Genomic DNA, 9,756 nt, shown 5'->3' on the forward strand with positions numbered 1-9,756 from the left:
GGGCGGGCTCTGCGACCACGCGCCACGCCCCCCAGCTCAGGAGGGTCACAGGAACCTTCTCCTTCGCCTCCGGCCCTTGTTCCTCCCGAGGGCTCAGGCTACGCCCTTGCCGCCGCCCCCGCCGCATCGCTCTGTCCCGCGGGTTTCGGTGTCCGGCAGGGCGGCGGCAGGCAAGCCCTGCATGTTGTTTGGGCAGGGAGGGTGACTGTAAAGGCTAGCGTCCTACCCTCCAGGAAGGGGCGCTTCCCATCAGTGGGGAGTTTGGTTGTCGTAGCTCTTACACCACGGTTTCAGTATGGTCTTCCCAGCAAGTCAGGAAATTCAGGGCAAATACCTTTTTTAAAAAAGAGGATACTGAGGAAGCAGAGAAATTCAGTGGCTTCTCTGCGTTGGTTGTAAACTGGCAGATACTGGATTTGCAGATACTCAGGCTCATACAGTTGGTGTCCCTCATTAGGAAAAAGATACAAAAAATGACGAGCAGCCCTAACCGGTGTGGCTCAGTTGGTTGGGCGTCGTCCGGTAAAGCCAAAAGTCGCCGGTTCGGTTCTGGTCAGGGCACATGCCTGGGTTGCGGGTTAGGTCCCCGGTTGGGGCGCGTGCAGGGAGGCAGCCCGTGGGTATTTCTCCTCTCACATGGATGTTTCTCTCCCTCTCTTTCTCCCTCCCTTTTCCTCTTTATAAATAAAATCTTTAAAAAAAATTACAAGCCAAAAATTAGGAAAGGCAAGTATTTCGAGTGAGAAAGAAATCACAGATGACATTTTGAAAAGTAAACCCACAAACATCAGACAAATAACCATAACATCTCTATCAAATGCCTGGAACACTTCTATAGGGCACCCAAAAGTCCAGAAACATCTTTATTTCGTTTTATTTTTTAAAGATTGAAAATGCCCTTGACATTATGCAAATTCACCTGTGTTTCAAGACTTAAGGACACCATTTATGATCATTTCCCCAAATTTTTCAGCTGCATACTTTTGATCACCTTTTTCTATGACAATTTTTGGTAATGTTTGCTATAAAGAAAATAGATTGGTCTTTTTTTAGCATGGTGCTGAAAAATCAGTTTTCTTAGTTTTTAATTGTTTATAAGTTTCAGCTTCACAACTCATTACTGCTTCAATGGCAATCTTGTGTATGGTTTTTACTGGATCTCCAGCGTTTATCTGGACAAGATTTGTCTGCTACAGGAAGAGGAGGTCTGATCCAGTAAAATGAATAAAACACGTGACTTCACATACAGACAGATTCACTGTGGTTCAGCTACAAGTTTGTGTCCCATAAATAGGAATTCTAATATATTCCACTTAGCATGATTCACATAAAAACAAAAATAAGTATGGTGCATTTATAAATGTATATATGACATTACCAGGCAGCTTACCGATGAGTGAAAATCTCCATTTTAGGTTAGGCTTTTTAGATTAGGCATTGAGGAAACTGGTCCTTCACTTGTAATTTTTTACTTCTGATGGTTGGAAGGATTTTCTATGGACTAATTTTCCCTTTCTTTCAAACACTGTTTCTCCTCTACTACCCATGCGTTTCCTGTGCCAGCCACCACAGAGCTCCTTTGCCCTCCGGCCCTGCACCTTTGTGACAGGGTGCTGGCTGAGTCGGTGTAATGGGCAGTAGGTGTATCCCAGAAAGCCAGTCCTACGCCCACGGAGAGCAATCGTTTCCCAGTATGCGGAAATGACTGCAAACCACATCAATGCATGCCAGTAAACCCCAATTAAACGTGTCCCTAATTCAATCACTGTCCCTTTAGCCAGATCCCAAAAAAGCCCATGGCCATTCCTATACCACCTAATGTTGGGGGTGGGGCGGGGGGGGGCAGGAAATGGAAAGAAAGAAGTCTTAAACGTCTTACTTTAGAAACTTTTACAGAAACATTTGACCAAGTGAATATACTGCTAGTGCTCCTCCAGGGTCCTTGGAGGGGCCTGTGTAAGTGAGGGGCCTGAAGCTTAAGCTTCATTAATTTATGGTATCCCACCTCTAGTCGGAGGGGACTCCAAACTAATTCTACTACTCCAAGCCAAGTGACTTCCTTCCACATAGCTCCAATGTTTAGATTTAGCTTTAATTAGTTTTAAAATATGCATATTACAAGGCCTAACCTCCAAGTCATAAATATATTACCTGGCTGTGTCTAGCTCAGTGTTCTACTGTTAGTATTCAATAACGTTTGAAGGTAAAATGAGATGGGAAAATACAATACTTCATGGAATTATAGATTCTATTTCCCAAGTCTCCTACTTAAGCATTTATTTTGTAATCAGAAAAAAATGTTTTCTAAAACAGTATGAATATTAAAAGCTATAGAATACACCTGGGAAAATGACAGGTAAAACAGGATAAACCAATCATCATTGGCTTTTTTTATTCTTATGGAATTTAACATATTGAATATTCTTTTAAGATTTTATTCATTTACTTTTAGAGTGAGGGGAAGGGAGGGATAAAGGAGGAGAGAAGAATTGCCGTGAGAGAGAAATATCGACGGCCCCCAACCAGGTACCAAACCTGCAACTCAGACATGTCCCCTGACCTGGAATTGAACCAGCGACCTTTTGCTCTGGGAGATGACACCCAACCAACTGAGCCACACCAGTCGGGGTACATTTTGAATATTCTTGAAAATTTTGCTCGTCCTCTAGATCAAACATTGAAATCTTCTTCTAATAGAACTATCAAGGAATGTCCTGTAGGTAGTTGCTCTTACTGACCTGAAAAATATTAGGGACTATAGCTTCCCTTTAACAACGCAGTGTGAGAAATGAATTCCAGACATTCACTACAATAAAAGATCAAACTGTAATGTGCATGACAGTCACGTGGTGAGGGTCTTGTTAAATTGCAGATAGTGACTCAGAAAGGAGTCAGGAGAGAGGCCTGAAAGTCTGCGTTTCTGATAAGCTCTCTGGGCTGCGACAGATATTTATAGACCACATTTTTAATAACGAGTCTAGGAAACTTTTTTGACAGCTTCATTGAGATATAACTGGTATCCAATAAACTGCAAGTATTCCAAGTTTACAATTTGATGGGTTTTGACATGCGCGTGTACCTGTGGAACCATTATCACCATCAAGATAACAAATACATCCACCACCCCTTCTGTAATCTCTTCCTGAATCCCTTCCTTCCCCAACACTTTTCAGTAGACATTTGTCATAATGTGCTTGTCACAACAGAACCTGACTTCCATAAACAGCTCAGAGAACCTGCCTGTGTTTCCATACTTTGGTCTTTTCTCTGCGAGGAGGCACGCAGAGTTAGCAAAAAGGTTTATTTTCTGAAACCTTTCAAATATCTTCCCCCAGTTTGTTCCTATACAAAAGAGAGCACTTTTCAACCAACCATCTTTGCTGCGTGAATTTCAGTTACGCTTCATCCCATTCACTCAGCTGTCAGAAGGAGTATTACCATTTCCGAAATGCTCTCTGAAGTTTCTTCCCTAAAATCACCCTCTCCCTTTGTTCTCTCCACACATTTTCATCTGCCTTGGGAAATGCTGTTAGAGCATCAGACAGAGACCAGGGTTAATTATATGTCTCCTGCTTTATCTGGTGAATTAATAGCAGCGCTCGGTAAAATTTTGCAGTTAGTATTATTTAGTAATGCGGTACAGTTTAGCAGTGATCACTATTTTCTGCTCCTTGAGCGTGCGTACCTGGGGGACAAAGGCCATGCCCCTGGACTCCCATGGTCCCTCACACAGAACAGGAAACACGGTAGGCACTCTGAATGTTTTACTGAGTGAATGAATGAAGGTATAATTGTATCTACTACATGCAATATCAGTTCAGCTCACTGTACATTTGAAGAGTGCCTTGTATTCCAGACACTGGCTGTGGTGTCTAGGTGTCATGGTCCAGTAGATGAAACCATGTGAGAAGCCCTATGTTAGGGTGGGGCTGCCAGTGCTGGAATGGATTTACCAGGGCGTTGACCTTGACCAGGTTACTTAACTTTTGTTTCCTCTCTTGTAAAACGGTGATGACAATAGCATCCACTCCTTGGGTCGTAGAGAAGACCTGATGTGTGAATACAGGGAAATCACCTAGAAAAGGTCCTGGCTGGCACACGGTGAGTGTTTAACAAACGCTGGCCGCCATCATGTACAATGTTGTGTTAAAATGCAGAAGAGCCGTTATACTCTGGGGGCTCACAGGTAAGTGTGCCCAGTAGTGTCTCTCACTTGGCGTACAAGGTCTCTCAGCCCCTAGGCCAAATGTTTTATTTAGAAGACTTAACAATCACCTGGTCTACATTTGCTCAGTTACTATAATGCTGTGTGGTGCGTATTTTCATAGATTATAGGCTTTTAAAAGTAAGCAGTTTTGCTATATAGCTTACAGACTCCTCAAATATATTTGGCATGTTAGTTTCTTTTTGTTCCTGTAACAACTACAAATGTAAAGGGAAGAAGAGGTAGCAGAGGGTATGGGGGAATAAATGGTAATGGAAAAAACACAATAAAAATAAAAATAAAAAGTGTAAATGGAAGAATCTTTACATAAAAAAGTAAACTTTACAAGCTGCTGTGGACTAATAACACTTTGCTTGCCAAAGTTCTTGACATTTTTTACTTTTCATGTCCATGTATGACAGTGTCCAGAATCTGTTATAAAATCTGTTATAAAATCATTTCAAAAACTATTAAGTGATGTTTTTCTTGAAAAGCCTAAAATTTTATTTTTGTTAGAAAATATTGTAAAGCATGGTCTCCAACTTTTAAGTACACTTTGAATTGTTAGCTATTGATGGTCTCATTTATAAGCTAAATTCTGCCCATGGCTGGTGTGGCTCAGTTGATTGAGTGCTACCCTGTGAACCAAAGGGTCGCCGGTTCAATTCCCAGCCAGGGCACATGCCTGGGTTGCAGGCCAGATACCCTGTGAGGGGCATGTGGGAGGCAGCCACACATTAGTGTTTCTCTCCCTCTCTTTCTCCCCCACTTCCCCTCTCTAAAAATAAATTAATTAAAAAACCAAAAATAAACACTAAGTTCTGTCACCTCCTGCCATTTTATCTTGTATGCATTTAAATGTTTTTTCCTTATGTGTATTATAAAAAATGTACCTTATGATCTCTTACCTAAATAAATGCCTGTAAATGGGGAGGAAAAAGAGTTGGCTTCTATAGTGTTTTACATCTGAATTGGTTGCCAGCATTTTAAAAGCTGGAATTTTAGTGCAAAACCATCCAGATTTCTGAGTTACCTTTTAAAAATTACGAAACTTGATGACAGTGGCCCGGCATTGGTATTAGACCGCAGTGGCCTGGAGCGAAGCAGAGGCTGTCTCCCCATGAGGGACATCTCTCTCAAGTTCGCAACAGTCCCCCATCTGTTTGTCTGCCTCTCGCCTGCCTCCTCCCGCTCTGAGACCAGTGCTTAAACGTCAGGACCCCTTATCCCCACCTGCTGGCCAGCGGCGGTAGCGCTGCCCGAGATGGGCTCACTCTCCAGGCCCGGTACTCCTGGGACTGCCAGCCTCGCATCCCAGGCTCGGTGGCCGTCTCCTGGGTGGCGGAAGAGGGATGGGGGCATCTGCCCCGGAGCTGCAGAGCCAGGACAAAAGCTGGAGCTCTGGGTGGGTGTGCCCCAGGAAAGACGCTGTGGATGATGAAACTTTTCTAAGTGATGTATATTAAACCCAAAATTTGATTAACTATGCTAGAAGAAGACTGAATTATTTTTCTATCCTCTCAATAGAAAACTAAATCATGGAACTGATATCATATGGAGACCAAGGTGTATGCAGCCAAAAAAATATAGGAAAAATAAATAAAAGTAGAGACATGTAAGTCAAATAATGATAATAATAATTAATAATAGCTGTTATTATTACTGTCTTTTGAGTTTTGTCGTATTAGTCAGCTTTTTTAACATTTGTGATCATTGTGGTTTTATTTCTCATTCTAAATAAACATTAATTGTTTGTACCTAATTTTCTATTCTTTTTCTTAAGGAACTGCCCTCCCCCACCCCCATAATTCAGTAAGTTTCAGGCCCCACCGGTTCTGGATATGCCCTCGCTTGGGTGGGTGTACTCGAGGGCTGCTCTTGGAAGAGCACAGAACTAAAGCCAGAGGCCTGACTTCCGGGATGGCTCTGTCACTCACTGGTCCTGTGACTCTGAGCCAGCACTTCCTTCCACACTCTCTCTCACTGGCACAGTGTGACTTTCCTTAGCCTACCCACCATGTGCTTGAGCTCCCTGGTGGCCAAGCGGAGGACTGACCAAGGTTTCCTAGAGGATCCTGGTGGTGGCTCAGGGGTGCTGTTTTCCATCTCCTTGAGTCGCTCTCCAGAAGAGTGAGAACGCACCAGAAAACTGGCCCGTGCAAACGAATAGGAAGCCTGGAAACTGGGCCCCCACATGCTGACAGGATGACTAGAAAGGGGCGATACAATTGTTTGGTGCAGGTTGGGAAGACTTCCTGGAGGAGGGACATTTCTGAGTCTTAATAAAATCAAAAAGCAGCAAGAGCAAGAAGTGCAGCTACATGGAAAGGGGAAAGGGGAGTTGAGGCTGGGGGAGAAGCTTGTCAAGGAGACAGCAATAGCTTTCCTGACTCGAGGAGGGGTGCTTCTCCCACGTTCAGGGCCTCCTCGGCCTGACCCTCAGTGGTGCTGGAGGGCCCGCACATTCCCTGACACGCAGGAAATGCCCAGCCCACGTCTGCTGAATAACAGAGAGCATCCAGCTTTCACAGCCCTGTGAGGAGGTTACACCTTTTAGGATTTTTTCCCCTGTTTGAAATGACAAGCCTCACTGAAAATCTCTTTTGGTGCACTGATGCACTGAGAATTTCAATGCATCAGTTGATCTATTGTGTGATTAGTATGTGTGACTTTCTGTTTTTGTTTTAAATATTCAGTTGTTCTCAGTTTCCAAAGATATGTTTTACTGTGCTGAGAGGTACAAAGCCATTTACCAAATGAGAATCAGGCATTATGTTCGTCTCAGAAACATCCTCCGTGTCTGTTTAAATTAACATCTAATTATTTCCCCAAAGCCGGAGAGAGAATTTCAGCACAGTGGGGACTATGTGACTTCTGGACACTAACAGCTGAGCCGATTTGCGCCACGTACCAATTCCGCTCAACTGTAAATATAACTTGAGGGATGGGTGATAATAAACGACCGGTGTCAACAAAAATGCAGTAAGGAGGTTGGAGCGAGACAGATAGGGTGGCGGATGTATATATAAGGGAATAAAATAGATACTGCTTGGGGGACTAGATCCTGATCAACATCTTTTTGCCCTGAAGATGATTTTTCTGGGGGCTTGGGGGGTGCTCCAGCTGACCAGGACCTACCGCAGAGACAAACTAGAAACCCAGCGCAGTAGAACGACGTGCTGTCCTTTCGCCGTGCTTGTTACACGCAGAGACAGCCTGATTACTTTCGTGTTCGCGTCTGTGCGCATGTGCAGTGGCAACGCTGGCCCGCCAACTCCCCAGTGTACAGACTCCAGCGGAACATCATCCTCACCTCCCTTTTAAAGTAACAGAGAGAGAGAGATCTTTCTCTGTGAAATGAAGAAACCTCCACCAGTGCCAGCTGTTTTATTAGTAGTACTTTTATAGTTTTTGCCGAAGACTTCCAGAATCCTGAGTCAGCAAGGAGGTAAGAAAAATCTTATCCCCAAACCTCCAAAACATAGTGACAAAGCGCAGCTCCTCCCCTGCACCTGAGCTGCTGCACATGGAGCCTATGCATGTTCGTTGTACTGATAGAAAATTTTGTCGACGTGGATGAGTACGAAGAAAACATACTCATGCAGAACTCTGCCCCCCAGAGAGCCACTGTGAACCCCGGTTCCACTGAGGGTCTTAGCGTTGTTTCCTAGGGGCGCCCTCCTGGCCCAGCCCAGCAGAGACCGCTCTTTGAGAGATGGAGTCACCTCCCCAGGCCCCTTGGCTTTGCCTGGCCAGGCGAGGATGAGATCTGAATTCAGTCTGTTTGTCAAGGGCTGCTCTGAGTCCTTCAGAAGGGCACCAAGGTGCAAACACAGGGCTATTTTATTACAACAGCGCTTATAGCAGAAGAAACAGGGGCAACCAAAGTGCCCAGCGACAAGGAACAACAACATACCTCGGGGTGCGTCCATGCGATGGCGTTCCAGCAGCTGTTAATAAAGATGTCTCGCCCTGGCTGGTGTGGCTCAGTGGACTGAGCCCTGGCCTGTGAACCAAGGGGTTGCCCGTTTGATTCCCAGTCAGGGCACATGCCTGGGTTGCTGGCCAGGTCCCCACTAGGGGGTGCACTAGAGGCAACCACACATTGATGTTTTTCTCCCTCTCTCTTCCTCTCTCCCCCTCTGTCTAAAAATAAATAAGATCTTCTAAACATTTTTTTTAATTATAAAGGTGCCCCAATATGGGGAGATCACAAAAATATGTTACTGCAGTAGAAAATCAAGGTGCAGAGAGTCACGTTTACGGCGTGAGTCCTTTGGGTTAAAATATTTGTATAGCTAAAGAAACCAGTATACATGAGAGAAATCAGAGAGGCTTTAACCTTCATTTTTTAAAAAAGATTTTATTTACTTATTTTTAGACAGAGGGGAAGGGAGGGAGAAATGGAGGGAGAGAAACATCAATGTGTGGTTGCCTCTCACGCGCCCCCCCACCCCCACTGGGGACCTGACCTGCAACCCAGGCATGTGCCCTGACTGAGGATCGAACCGGCAACCCTTTGGTTTACAGGCTGTCACTTAATCCACTGAGCCACACCAGCCAGGGCTTAACCTTCATTTTCTACCTTTCTGTACTGTTGTGAAATTTCTAATTTTATATGGACATTATTTTTTAAATATCACTGAGGATTATCTGGAAAGGAAGATTATAGCTAGTTTTTAAACTTTTTCTATTGTGTATTCTCTCATTAAAAATACATGAATCTTATATTAAAAATAATCTACTACTCTTGTATTTAAATAATGCATCTTTTTTTCAAAGCCTATTGTAGGAGTTTTTGAGGTGGCAGCTGCTGTTGCTACTGTCACCGCTACCCCTCCTAGTATCTGTGACAGAGTAGATACTAAATAAACGCCTATTTCAGTGACTAAGTTTGGTGAGTAGGTTGTAAGCATTTCTTTCTGACCTTTATTTCCAGAATTAAAGTCACTGCACCAACAGAGCTCAGCCCCACAATCCCTGAAGAGCAGGTTAAGTGACAAGGTTATTGCAAATGTGACCTTTGCAGTCTCCCTCTTCTACCTGAAAATCTCGACCATTTCCACACATGCATTTATGATGTTTCATTTGTCACTTACTATATGCGTAGGACAGAGCAAGGGGCTGGTGTTAACATCCCCCTACAGCTTTCAGAGTGAAGTTATTCATTCTATGACACTTGCTGGTTAATAACAGAGCTGGGGGTGTCTGGGCATGACTTCCGGGACAGTAATGAGGCAGTGGGGTGCTTGCTCCTGTCCACAGAACCACCTGGGCAGCAGCTACTACAGATGCGGATGGCAAATGGGATGGCTGCTGCTGGGGTGATGTTTGAAATTGCAAACAGTGTAGGGTGTGTTAAAGCAGATGGTTGCAGACGACCATCCAGTGGGACATGGGAAACTGGGTGAACGGACTGGGGCAGATAGGGCATCCTGTGCCCCTGGCCCCACCCCCGGATCACCAGGCCCTTGTCCCCAAGGCTGAGGAAAGCAGAAATGCCTGGAGGGGAGACACCGGCCCAGAAGAACACTGGGTCCAGGGCAGCCAGG

This window comes from Desmodus rotundus, chromosome 10 (genome assembly GCF_022682495.2).
Source record: "Desmodus rotundus isolate HL8 chromosome 10, HLdesRot8A.1, whole genome shotgun sequence".
Lineage (NCBI taxonomy): Eukaryota > Metazoa > Chordata > Mammalia > Chiroptera > Phyllostomidae > Desmodus > Desmodus rotundus.